At 42.0% G+C, this 14,480-nt stretch overlaps 1 protein-coding gene across 1 annotated transcript in view; it reads right to left on the bottom strand.

The window, feature by feature from the left end:
• Positions 1 to 14,480, bottom strand: part of CTNNA3 (catenin alpha 3) — an 892,356-nt gene that overhangs the window by 676,718 nt on the left and 201,158 nt on the right. The gene's annotated exons all lie outside the window — the stretch shown is intronic.

Consider the following 14,480-nt stretch of genomic DNA (forward strand, 5'->3'; position numbering starts at 1 on the left):
AACTGGTCATGTATTACATCTGTTCATGTAATACTACTTATTGTCAATCACAGGATTTTGAAAAACTCGGACAGTCAAATTCAGGTGGGAGGTGGGGTAAATGCACATAAGGAACAATGGAGAGCTGTGCCAGTGCATTTGCCCCCTCTATTGGCACAAGGGGCACCCATCAGCATGGGGGGAGAGCAGGCCAGGATATGCCATGGGGTGGAACCAACATTAGTCAGCTTGCACTAGTGTTCCAACTTGGGAACACCAGTCATGGACCTGCAGACTTGCGCCACACTATGCCTGTGTGACCTATGGGGCAATTTAGGCACCAAGAGGGGTTTTTTGTTTTCCCTCGCTTCTGTGCCACCTGTCCTACTGGACTGCACTGTTATGTTAACAAACTTTAACTGTAAAGTTTAAAACTTTTGATCACACAGGATTATTGCACCAAGCGTTAATATGTTAAAATCTTGGGAAGTTATATCTATCAGAAAAAATTATCTTCTGGTGTGTTGACTAGGAGATAGAATCAAGAATTCTTGGGTTTTCAAAATTTTAGGACAAAATGGTTTCATACAGTAGTAATGCCTTTTTTTATAATAAAATGAAACACTTTAACCATAAAATCTATTTTTCTCAATAGTTCTTCCAAATATTTTAAATTGGCCTGAAAGCAACGATGACATTTAAAATTACGATTCCACTATTTGTATAAAGAAAATCTTATTGGAAAAAAATCCTTCAGAATATTGTTAAAAAGACATACGAGAATACAAAATGTCAAAAGAGTACATTGTATTATTTATTTAGCATCCTAGATTTTGTAACATATTTTGCATAAATTATTTGCTATTCAAAATATTTTATTTGTCATTTTTGAGACTCATCTTAAATTTCATAACTTTTTCCATTTCTAATTTTTTTTTACTGAATTGACTTAGGGATTTTTGGATATTCTCAGACAGTGCCATTGGACTTGACTACAATAGGCTATTAAAACAACCCTAAAGACTTTATACTTCAGGAAGAAGACATCCTCTGGCCTTAACTTTTCTGACCCTTATGGAAATTTAGAGGAAACCTTATCCTCCAAATTACAAGTGTGGGTAATAAACAAAGCAATACAGCTACATTCCTTCTTCATTACTGCAGCACAGTAGCCTTGAAATAGAACCCTTATGACAGATTCTACTACCAAGGTTAAAATTACTGCATTTTGTGTGGGACTCTGAAACACACAGATGGCTTCCTGCACAGAAACACTTACATGAAGTTCTGTAGTTTGGCAACCATCATATATAGGTGGTTCTTCATGCCGCTTCACTTGATGACTACTGCAAAGTTTCATACCACTCTGCAGACACATAAACAGGGTAGTCCACTGTCCCATCAAATTAAATATCATTTTTTCTATGCCACATCAAAAGTATTCTCATTCCAGTAGCAAAGTGAGTCCAAACATGCAACTGAGAAGAATGAGACTGTGCCAGTCGGCCCCACATTCAGTATGTTCCTCAGTGTTTTTTCTCCTGTCAAACGCAAGATCCTTCAACTGCAGACAGGCCTATGAATGTACACAAGGAGGTATTTTCAAAAAGATTACTGAACATATTGAGGCTGAGGCAATCCTTCCTTCCCGGCTCTTTCCCTCACTGACTTGGATTGAAAAGGAATTCTCTTTCATATCTTTAATAACAGAGTTATGACACAAAAGGATTATAGCTGTTTAATACCCCTGCACTGAGGATAAATCTATCATTAAATTTATCCATCAGTAAATTTCTTAAAACTAGATCAGACTGGGGATGCAAGTCTTCAGGTGGCACCTGGGGATCCCCAAGAACTGCAGCTCATCTCCAGACCACAGAGATTAGTTCCCCTGGAGAGAATGGATGCTTTGGAGGGTGGACTCTAAGGTGTTGTATCTCACTGAGATCCTTTCTTCAGGCTCTATCCCCAAATCTCCAGGAGTTTCCCAACCTGCATCTGGCAACCTTACCTGCTTCATCCCCTGCCGGTGGCCAGAGGGACCTGACGACTCTAGAACTAACGTATACAACTTTGAAAACTGGAAGCTGTATGCAGTCCACTTGTCAAGTATGGCAGCGGACCTCTTGGTTTTGCTACACACACCCCAAATAACACCCCCCAAACAAAAACAAAACAAATTGTGAAGCATCTTTCATGCCACAATCTTTCAACAAATCACTGTATTAAGCCAAGGTACGAAGATTTAACAACCAGCAGGCTGGCAAGTCTACCCTGGCTTAGTGCCACCAGCAAATAGATGTGTACCACTTACACCCAGCTTTCCACCTAATGATAAATAATGCACTGGTCAAATGCCCTTCTTGGAAAAATGGATTCTTTATAGAAATTTACAGCTGCTGTGGGAAAACTTGATAGACTCTGATCTTCTGGAAGAAGATCAGATTCAGAGATATCATATCCACACAAATACTGCTTCTGATGATGATCACTGGTGATAGTTTATGGCTGAGAAAAAGCAACTATAAATAAGATTCCAACTGCTGCACACATACAACTAATCAAGGTGACTCCTCCTGAAATCAGCAAAGAAAACTTGCTCAGAGCACAATGGAAGGGAGTGTTTGGGTACCGCTAAAAAGACCCATATATTTTTTCTACAGCAATTAATTTTCATCTTCTATTAAATGCATTTTCTAAGGAATTAAACCAGATCAAATCCAGATCAAATCATCTTGCCCTAACCTTTTATATATTGAAGAGATATTCTGGGGCACAAGAGAACATAGAAGCCATACACCTAGCTCCAGAAGCCTGCACCCTAATCCAGATATACCTGGGTTGGCTATGTGCAACTGGTGATTAGGATAGAATGGCTGAAATATAAACAGAGGCAACTCCTTCTGCAGATGCACAACAAATCAATCCCCCCAGAGAAATTCCAGAGTTCTGGTGCCTGACTTCCAGAAATGTTTCTGGCAATGTATCTTTGGCAATGTACAACAGAAATTAAACACACAAATCAGTTGATCTGTCTCTAAATGTAAGCTGATTACATAAATCACACTGAAGAACATGCTAACAATGTTTAAGATAAGACCAGATTATGAGTCAAGTCATCTGTATTTTATTATCCAACATATCCCCTATCAAACAGAAGAAACAGCTGGAGGCTGGAATGTTATCCTTCAGCAGAAGATATTCGTAGAAATATTTATTAATGGTCCAAAATATATATGTTCCAGGCCTGAACCTTACACAGAAATCTGGTTTAGAAACTTGACCTAGGTTAAAATTAAAGCTGCCTTCGCATTTGAATTTAGTCTTCCCTTTGAAATAAAGTGGGAGAGAGAGTGTTTTATGATTCTTCTCTACATCACATACATAGCATTCTTCCCTTCCTCTATGACAGATTAAAGATAATGGAGTTATTTATTTCCATTAGTTGCTAATATTAACACACTGTGGCCTAATTTTAATTTTGCTAGAATTGGACCAAAATCCTACAGTCTCAGCCAAGCTAACAAGCTTGCATGCAAGCTGCACGTGTTATATGAACTACATTCTCTGTAGCACATACTCATACCCTCTAGGATGAATAGTATAAAGGTTCAAAAAGTGTCATAAAGCTTTCAAGTACAGTGTATCTCCCAAAGAGGAAGACATGAAATGATCACATTTTCTTCCAGATGTCATAAAGACTGGGAGATGTTTCAAAGCCATACAGTTGTGTTTACAATTGCAGCTCAAGAAAGACGACAGGCACTTCCCAAGAATACACTAAAAGGTAAGCAACTCAACAAACCTGAAAGAAATACCACAGGAAGTTAGGCAAAACTCTCCTAGCAGAGTCACTCAAGGCAGAGTGGTCACAGCAGAGACACCAGACTAAGATGCATCCACCCCCTGCAGGCTGCATCAGAAGAGGAGATTGCAAAGTTCCAATGTTAATTTTTTTTTAATTGCTGGTCTAAGACAGTAATAAAGTTCATTCATTCATTCAGTTCCAGTGGTAATGGGAGGTGAAGGGATCCTTGAAGGGTGACTACTGGGCAGCAGCAGCAGTAGAAGGTGACACTGGTGGAGGATCTATAATACATAACAGCAGACGTGCTGGAGCTAACTCTAACTAGTACAGCACAGAATAAGGCAACAGTAAACTCTGATCATCTCACATCTTGAAAACCAGGGGACGGCAGTCTCTTCATTAGATTTAGATGAAGGCAAAATGAAAACTAGTGGAAGGAACATTAACAATCTGAGATATGCAGATGATACTATTACTGGCAAGAAATAGTGAAGACCTGAAACAGCTACGGCTGAGGGTTAAAAGAAGAAAGTGCCAAAGCCATCTTACAACTGAATAGCAAGAAGTTGAAGGTAAGGACTACTAGGATAATATACAACTTTTAGCTGATGATGAAGAAATTGAAATTGTTCAAGATTTTTTTATTCCTTGACTCTATCATTGACCGAAAAGGAGACTGCAACCAAGAAATCAGAAAGAGACTGAGACTAGGAAAGATAGCCACGAGGGAGCTAGAAAAGATACTTAAGTATACAGATGTGTCACTGGAGATCAAGATAATGCATACTGCAGTATACCAAGTGGTGGGATTCAGCAGGTTCACACCACTTCAGCAGAACCGGTTGTTAAAATGGTGCTTGTAAACAATCAGTTGTTAAAATTATTTGAATCCCGACACTGAGTATACCATGTTACTATGTATGGGTGTAAATCAGAAGGAGACTCAGATTGGGAAAGTCAGTCATGAAGGAGCTAGAAAAGATACTTAAATATAAAGTTGTGTCACTGGAGACCAAGACAAGTTATACTGCAGTATACTTTGTTACTAGAGTGGTATAGATGTCTATCACATTCAACAGATCTTCCTGTTTTCCATCGCAGGTTTGGTATTATCACGCTTCAGGAAACTTGGACTCCAGACTCACTTGAATTGGATGGTTACTATGCATATTTGGTGAATGCCGTCCCTGGGAAGGTGGTTGAAGGGGGGGGGCTGGATATTCTGATCTCCTCTGCTATCAAGGTTAACTGTAAAATGCTCCCCCCCCCAAACCCATTTAGCAATGACAATCAGCACTATTTGGAATAAGTTAATGCCTATATTCCCCCTTTACCCACCAAGCTGGGAACAAAGGAAAGCTAGCAAAGTCTGGAATTATTTATTGTGTCCCTTTCCTTAGAGTACTGGAGCACAGGAATGTATTGACAGATGACCTCAATGCCAGGCTGAGTACCTATGATTATACACTAATAGCCAAATTCAGGAAGAAATTAGGTTTCTTAGAAGAAGAAAATTTAGGACCATCCTGCCAAGGAAAAGCAAAGCAAAGAGACAGGTTCCAATTTTTCAGGAGCCTGTCTAAGGCTCATGGTATATAGACTAAATCTTACAGTGCTAAATTGATTCATAGATCATCCTGGGGAATACATGTATATGGCACAGGTAAAATCCAGCACCATTGACTACATGCTGGCAGATGAAGTCTTGCTAAAGAAGGTTAAAGAATGTTAATAAATTACATGTTCTCCCCTTCTTGGAGGGGTATCATTTTCCCCTTCTGCACTTGGTGGTCGAAGATAATCTTTACCTGGATAATTTCTATTCTACAGAGATGAGCGTTAAAGCACCCAGGAGTTAGGGTGAAATGACAGGTAAGGCTCAAAGATAAGGAAAAGGGGTTTCACACTGCTGAGAAGTATATACTGTAGAGCGATAGAAAACCCAGACCCACAAGAAGACCCTTTAAACCAGCGGTTCTCAACCTGTGGGTCGCGACCCCTTTGGGGGTCGAATGACCCTTTCACAGAATTACGCCTAAGACTCTCTGCATCAGTGTTCTCCATCTGTAAAATGGATAAATGTTAGGGTTGGGGGTCACCACAACATGAGGAACTATATTAAAGGGTCGCAATATTAGGAAGGTTGAGAACCACTGCTTTAAACATTTATGAGGACTTAATCCAAGAGCCCAAACCTAATTTATTCTCTAAGGCCGTTTCTGCACGGCCCATTTATAATGAACCACCTGGGCAGCCAAAAGCGCCCCCAGGCCGCCACATACAGAGCACGCTGCTGCAGCAGCAGGCGGCGACCTGACTCCTCTTTCCCTCCCCCCAGAGGCGTCATCAGCCGCCCTAAACAACTAACCAACTTTAAAGGGTTGCATTTGTTGGGAGAGGAAGCGTCTTCCCTGTGGCCCTTGGTCGCGAACAGCGCCGCCCGGCTACGCTATCTCCCGTCTCCACCGCGCACTCCGCGGTGTCCTCACTGCGTGCGCCTGCGGGTGTCAGCAGCCCCGCCCACACTGTCCTCCGACCTCCAGGAGGTCGGAGGGCAGCGATGGGCGAACTCTGGCACGCTACTGGCGTCGAGGAACACCGATGAAATTAAGCGAGGGAAGGCGCGAAAGCGACTCGTCGCGGAGCAGCCTGCGATCTACCGAGCCTCCCCGCCGCCTGCTTCGCAAAGCACTTGCGATCGCGAGCAGGCTCCCGCCCCCACGCCGACAGAACTCCTGCCGGCGTGGGGGCGCCTCCTGGCCGTGCGGAAACGGCCTAACATACAAAAAGGAACCGGGGAGAAGCAGAACTTGTTCCAAACCATGATTTGACCAGACTTGCATTTCTGCAAAAAAAAAAAATGCTCTCATGGCAGCCTATAAAAAAAGCCTTGATAGCTCATAAAGAGTCTACATAAGAAGTATACCTTGCTAGACTTGAAGAAGAAATATAAGAAATTAATCTCCTCTCATAAGAAAATGTACAGACACACACACACAAAAACTATGGGTTAACCTGATTGAGGCTGCAAAGAGCAAGAACCAACCCCTTTTTTGGAAATTGGTCACAGGGGACGAGACTAAATTGGTAACTGCAGCTAGCAACAAGTAGCCTGGGAGGGGCAGGGAACCTGGCTGAGCCAGAGGGCACTCTTTCTTGTGTGGGCTGCCCTGGCTGTCCTATATTTAGTTGGACTGCAGCTGGGCCCTCACTTAGCTCCAGCTCACCCAGCCACCCCTGAATCTCGATTGTTATTTTGTTCCTTTTCTCTGCCCAAGATAATGCCCATCACCACTTTGGGGTCAGGAAGAAATTTTTCTCCAGGTCAGACAGGCCATGGATCCTTGATATTTTGCAGTTTCCTCTGGGCATAAGCAGGGATCATTAGGGAGTTGGGGAAAGGTGAATATCCTGCCTCGTACAGGGGATTGGACTAGATGACATTTGATATTCCTTCAGCTCTATTTCTTTGTCACAGCTAAGATAGTGGTTTGGGCACTGGGGCAGATCCATTGGTGGGAGCAGTTGTGTGTGTCAGCCTGCCACCCCAATTTGGGGGACTCCTCTCTGGGTACTTGGGGGTGGAGCTATTCAGAGGCTGTCAGCTGGGTCATATCATCAAGTGGGAACCATGCAGAGGCTTCAGCCCATGTGGTGTTATAGACTCACCCATGGTGGGGTGGGGGCTCTGTTTCAAGGTAGTGGTGTCTCTACCCATCCTGCCAACCCCTAGGGTGCCTAGCAGTGCAGTGCCAGAATGGGGAATCCATTCTCTGCATTGGCTAGTGTATCCACAAGGACACAGCAAAATCCTGACTTGCTCTTGCCTACAGCTGCCTTGCAATGGCCACCGCAAACTTCCTAAAGGAGAACACAATACCCCTGCCCTGGAGAGCATTTCCATCTTCAACCCTGGACTATATGTCCTGAAAAGACAGAAGACTTATTAATATGTTTGTCCCAAGTGTTCCTGTGAATATTGCATTAACCCCAAAACTTCTCCCTCTGACTAATCTCTCTGACAACCAACTCATCAACATTGTCATTGGCACAGAAGCAGTAATTTAATCAGCTGCCTTACCCTTTTTGGGGCACTCCCAAGCTTGGCCCATCAAACCAATGTCTCAACCATAAGATTAATGACTCAGCATTCAAGGTTGATGTCCACCTCTTGTCTTTCCCTAGAAAAACAGGACTCCTCTGTGTCCTGGGAGATTAAGGGCCACTCTGAATAACCCTGAAGGTGCTTTTTTCCCTATACGATACTCCCTCTCCCAGTAGTCAGTGTTCAATATCTCTATCTGTTGATATTGTCCCACAACACATTGTTCTTTCTTCTACCAGAGCTAAGCACAGGACACTCAGCTCTGTTCACTGGACCATTCTGCTCCAGGATTGGGTGACTATAAGCCTTACTCCCCAATCCCCTTCATCTATTCCAAACCTATTCACTCAATATTGCTTATATCCTGGGACTGTGTATGTGATCTGCTGCTTTGATTACTGTGTGCTTGTGTACCCCTATTATCTCTAAATAAACCTGTTAAACTTTATGTTGCTCTCTTGCAGAATTTCTCACAAAAGTTGATCTTGGTATACATAGGCAACAAAGACCCCAAGCTTGTTTGACCTTTTGCTAAGCCAAGAGTCTGCTGTCTCTAATGCTCCCACTCTAAAAAGGTCATACACCCACCATTTTGGGTAACAGGAGGATCCCATGGACTTACCACTCCACAGTCCCCCCACCCCAAGTAGGCAGGGGATGGATTCATCAGGTGGCAGGTGGGTCACTCAATGCTAGATCCATCTACATGCTGTCCCAATGGTCCTGCGGTTGTATTAATTAAAGTTGCAGCCTACTTCTTTCCATTAGGTTGTGTGTAGTGTATTATTTTCTCCCCTGCTCCACTCCCTCCCTTTGCCTAGGGTTCGCAAGTTGATTTATTTGAAATGTGGTATTGAAAGAGATTTATAGAAATCCAAAAAGACACATAGGTTAGTTGCGGATCAAATCAAGCCTGAACTAAAAGCAAAAATGACCAAAATGAGGCTGTTGTACTTTGGTCAATGTATCATTGAAGCTTTCATGGTTGGAATCAACTGATAGCTGTTAGTTTTCCAGGCTGCGTGGCCTTGGTCTGGTGATTGTAGCTCCTAATATCTTGCTCACATCTGTGGGTGGAACCTTCATGGTTCACTGTAAAATGCATTTATCTCAATGGCACACTGAGAACAGTTATAAAAAAAGGGAATCATTGGCCCTCAGAACTGTACAGAAGAGTGTTTCAGCAATCTTTAAAGAGTACTCAATACATAGGAAGGAACACAGCGATTAATTCATCAGTAGCATAACATGATTCAGAGAAGATAACTCATAACTTCCTGGAGTATAAAACAGAGTCAGTCGTACCACATCATTGCAGACAAGAGGGTCAAAAAGCGCATTTGCCCACGAGCCTCCTTGTGAGTTCACAGGGTATGTGAAAGTTGAGGCAGGTTTTTTTCAAATCACACACAGCCAGTGCAGTACACCATTATTTTAGGCAACAGTTTAAATGTTACTCCAAAGTATAAACCTGATTGAAACCATCTTCAAATTAAGGCCAACCAACGAGCTAAAAATCCAAGGAGTTTTTAGAAGATGATTAGTTTTGGACACACTATTTCTGATTTGCTTGCATATTTAAGACATTAAAAAGTTGGAAGTCAGCCACTTTGATTTATCCTCCAATTCAACGCAAGAGGAACGATCACCTAAAACAATAGGTTTGGTATTACACAGATAGGAAGTGTTCACCGCACCACAGAAAAAAACAGAGCAAATCTCATTACAAAGTTGGCTGCAAAGAATGTAGAAACACTCTAGAGATTTGTTTAAACAAGGGGCGCTCGTAGAACTAGTATAGCAGTCTTAAGCAAATCAATATTTTCTCATCTTCAGTCATGTCTGGAGCAATAATATTGGCCTACCATGGTGGTTCCCAACCTGGGGTACATGTTGCCCCAGTGGTACACGCCAGAGAATTTGGGAGTAAATTAAAAAAATACATAATGGGTTTGATAATATGGGGGTACAATTTTAGGAAAATGGGTTGCAAGGGGAACACGAGTGAAAAAAAGGATGCATAAACACTAAGGGGTGGCACTGTTCAAATAGGGTTGCATAAACACTAAGGGGTGGTACCGTACACATGGTTTTGATAATTCCTGCATTAAACTGGAATTACTTTAAGTGTCCACCTGTATGCTAACAGAATGATTTACAAACCGGGAAGTCCCAGATTCAAATTTAGCTTCTGCACTAAAAATATGCAAATATATATAGCATATATAGCATTAAGAAGACAAAGTTCCCATTAATAACTGCAGTACACTCAGAGGTGTAGCAAGGGGGGAAAGCACCTGGTGCACTGGTGCATCCTCCGCTCCTGCCTCAGCCCGCCCCACCCCCGCCATCCCCCGGAAAGCCCTCTCCACACCCCCATAAGGGGCGTGCGCCCGGTGCATCGCACACACACACATCCCGCCCCCTTGGAGCTACGCCTCTGAGTACACTGAATAAGTGACTAGCCCAACATCGCAACGGGACAATATACCTCTGAGCGTATGCAGAGTGCCTTTCCCTTAAAACTGAACCACTACATTGTCTTCATAGTGGAAGAAATGTTTGAAACCTTCTGGTTGAAACTTCACTGATAAATTAAAGCAAGTTCCTTGATGTTCCTAGGGTTACCAGCCTCAATACACATCTGACAATTTTCCAGAATTATCATTGGTGTCCAGACTACAGAGGTTAGTTTCCCTAGAGGAAAAGGTCGGGTTTGGGGGACAAACTCTGTGACATTACAACCCCCCTCACTGAGCTCCCTCCTCTCTCCAAACCCCAACCTCTGCAGACACTGTCCCCAGATCTCCAGAAATTTCCCTAGCTGGAGTTGGCATGCCTGTCTGTGCCCTCCATCTCCCCCCTGTGCATTCTCAGCAGGCAGAGAAAACAACTAGCCAACAGTAACAGCAATTGATTTACATCTAACAACAAGACTCTTGGGGAAGATCTGCAGCGGAAAAGGAACCAAATGCATTAAAATTGCATTTTATGCCAATGTCTCTGTCTCAGTGGGAAGTTTAACAAGGGACCAAAATCAAAGTCACCCGCCACAACTGCAATGTATACCTCAGAAGCAAAGAACTACTTATTTACTGTTCAGTAATAAATGTTCATTATGTCTCTTGTAGTTCACAATTATAGCACGTATAAAAGTAATAAAGAAAAAAAGGTAAAGCTCTTGCTTTTAAAATCTGGATGTCACTTAAGGCCAGTATCATCCTAAACCATTGTTTTTGTGGCTTGATATTAAAAATTATCCTAATTTTGAAAGTGTCCATTCATCAAACATATGGAAGAATTCCAAATTAACCTCTCTTACCAGTTTGTTTTGAGGATAAAATGGAGGAGAAGAAGAAGAAGAAGAAGAAGAAGAAGAAGAAGAAGAAGAAGAAGAAGAAGAAGAAGAAGAAGAAGAAGAAGAAGAAGAAGAGGAGGAGGAGGAGGAGGAGGAGGAGGAGGAGGAGGAGGAGGAGGAGGAATTGGATTTATATCCCCCCTTTCTCTCCTGTAAGGAGACTCAAAGGGACTTACAAACGCCTTTCCCTTCCCCCCTCACAATAAACACCCTGTGAGGTAGGTGGAGCTGAGGAAGCTCAGAAGAACTGTGACTAGCCCAAGGTCACCCAGCTGGCCTGTGTTGGAGTGTACAGGCTAATTTGAATTCCCCAGATAAGCCTCCACAGCTCAGACGGCAGAGCAGGGAATCAAATCAGGTTCCTCCAGATCAGAATACACCTGCTCTTAACCACTACGCCACTGCTGCTTAACTAAAAAAAATTGACATTTTATAAACTACCATTCTTCTTTATCATACCACCTTGAATTTTGGTTTTCAAAGCAAAGGAAAAATACTGAAATTACTGTGCAAACTATGCTGACAATCCCAGGAGAGAAAAGCAGACTGTGAAACTTCACTAAGCTTGGAAAGTGCATCAGGAACATTTACAACAAAAGTTGGTCATGACCAAGTCACACTGAAGAAAGAGATTGACTGAGGCTAAAGTCTGACGCAAATCACGCTGAGCGAAGTAACTTGCCCATTGTCCCACTTTCCCCATTGTTCCTTCACCCATTGCATCCTTATAACCACTTCTCTGTAAGGCAAGTAAGGTCCCAGCTCTGGGTGGGGAAATACCTCGAGATTTTGGGGGCGGAGTCGGGGAGGGGAGGGATTGAGGAGGGGATGATCTCACTAGGGCACCATGACAAAGAGTCCATGCTCCAAAATAGCCATTTTCTACAAGGGAATTGATCTCTGTCATCAGGCTGAGTGTAGTTGTCCTGAGGTCATTCAGTGAGCTTCCATGGTCTAGAGAGGATTTGAACCATCAGTTCTCTCTTATAAGACTATTTTATTATTCACTATTTGAGCCAATTATTGAGCCATTGTTACGCAATGTTATATTAATGTTGTTAAATGCTATATTAATGTTGGGGATGTTATCATAAGTTGCTCTGAGCTGTTAACCCTATTAGTATTATTTTGATATTGAATTGTTAATTTGTGGATCCACTGAAATTGATATTGTCTTTATATGTAGCCTTATGGTTTTGTATTATCATGTTATTGTTATTCCTATTGTGTTGTACACCACCCTGAGCCCTTTGGGGGAGGGCGGTATATAAATTAAATATCCTATCCTAAATATCCTATCCTTTTTAAAACTATTATCAAAATTATTGCTTATTTCAATACTTAAACCAAAAATAAAAAAATTCTTACTTAGAAAGAATGCAGATGAGGATTCACACTTAAACAAGTACCTGAAAAGGGAAGGAGGAAAAAAAAGAGGGAGCTGAGACCCATAGGTCTTAACAAGACTAGACAATATAGCATTTCAGAGTTCCCCCAAGAATCAAAAGTATGCACAACTGGATTTGAGTCAAAAATAATAACAGAATACATGTGTTAAACTAAGAAATCACAGTACCGTGATTTTAATGCAACACATCTCATCATTTCTTTAATAAATCACTGAAGATAGCTTTGTTTGCAGGCTATAAAAAGCATTCTCCCTTTAAAGATTCCACAGGAGAACACTGCAATGCTAAGTAATCATTCATCACATCTAACCACTAATCACATCTAACCACAGCTAGACACTACACTCTCCTCTCTCCCCTGCTCCCACTCAGAGTAGGGGCAAGATTTCCTGCCCTCACTCAGCATCTGCTCTGTGACATCATCCAGCCAAGTCTGATTGGCTTACCCTCCCTCTGAATGGCCGTTACAAGTTTCCCAGATGGCTGGAAATGTGTGCCCTGACAAATCAGGGGAGAGAAAGGTTGATGAAGGATAACAATTGTTTTTTATGGCACAGTATTGAAAGGACAGTTCACTGAACATGTTGGACTCACCATAAAAAAAGCTTTTTCTTTTATGCTAAAAGTTTCTGTCAGGCACAGTTCTAGTCTTAATCCAAATATCCTGTATTGACTGAACTGAATTTGATGACTCTGGTTGAATCAGAGCCTTTGCCCCCTACTAATGCAGGCGTGCAAGGGAACTCTGAGCAATTACTAGCTGAAATATATCATCTCAATAGTGCCCAGAACACCCGGACTAAATCACAAGGGACTGTTACGACTACAGGAAAATATTTTATCTCATCAGATATGCACCCAGCACCTGAGTACACTCACAATAGAACATTACCTAATGGTCGTGTTCAGTATTCCCTACCAGTTAACAAGAAAATAATATGTTTCTTGCAAAGCATTGCTACATCTTTTTAGCATATTTGTAACAATAAATGATTTAGAGCAGTGGTTCCCAACCTTTTCTCGCTTGTGTACCCCTGGGCAACCCATTTCCCTAAAACTGAACCCCCATATTAGCAAACCCATAATGTAATTTTTTTGCATATCCCCAAAAGCTCTGGCGCACACTCAGTGGTTGGATTCAAATAATTTAACAACCGGTTCCAGTGGTGGGATTCAAATAATTTAACAACTGGTTGTTTACAAGCACCATTTTAACAACCAGTTCTGCCGAAGTGGTGCACACCTGCTGAATCCCACCACTGCGCATACCCCTGGAGGGATGTGTAACCCAGGTTGGGAACCTCTGATTTAGAGCTAGAAACACAGGAACGTTCAGAACTTCCTATGCTCTGCAGACCAAATGGTTTGATCCATCCTGAAAGCCCTTTCCTGTTATTAAATTCCTCCCACAGCAATGTTAGTACTAAGTTTAAATTCAGGAGCCAGTCTTGCACAGAATAACCACTGCACGAGGGGCTGACCTATTTTTTCTATTCTGGTTAATTATAGAAGCTGATTTATTTTAATTAGGAGGTTTCAGAATAAATCAACATTAACAACCAGCAGAGTTCATCGTGATTAATGTTATTTTAATGAATACCAAAGGAATCTGTGTACTTTAATGTTTTGCCACTGGAACGCTGAGAAGAATTTTCAAGTAAACTCAAATACAGTGATCACTAGTGTGAAAACTCCACATGGCAACAATCTCACCTGTCTCCTTCATCAACCTCAATGTTGCATATAAATAAATCACTTCTTAAGCCGTCTCTTACAGTGGTGGGATACAACAACAGCACCTGTTGTGTGACAGCAAATGAC

Source organism: Sphaerodactylus townsendi, linkage group LG08, assembly GCF_021028975.2.
Source record: "Sphaerodactylus townsendi isolate TG3544 linkage group LG08, MPM_Stown_v2.3, whole genome shotgun sequence".
Lineage (NCBI taxonomy): Eukaryota > Metazoa > Chordata > Lepidosauria > Squamata > Sphaerodactylidae > Sphaerodactylus > Sphaerodactylus townsendi.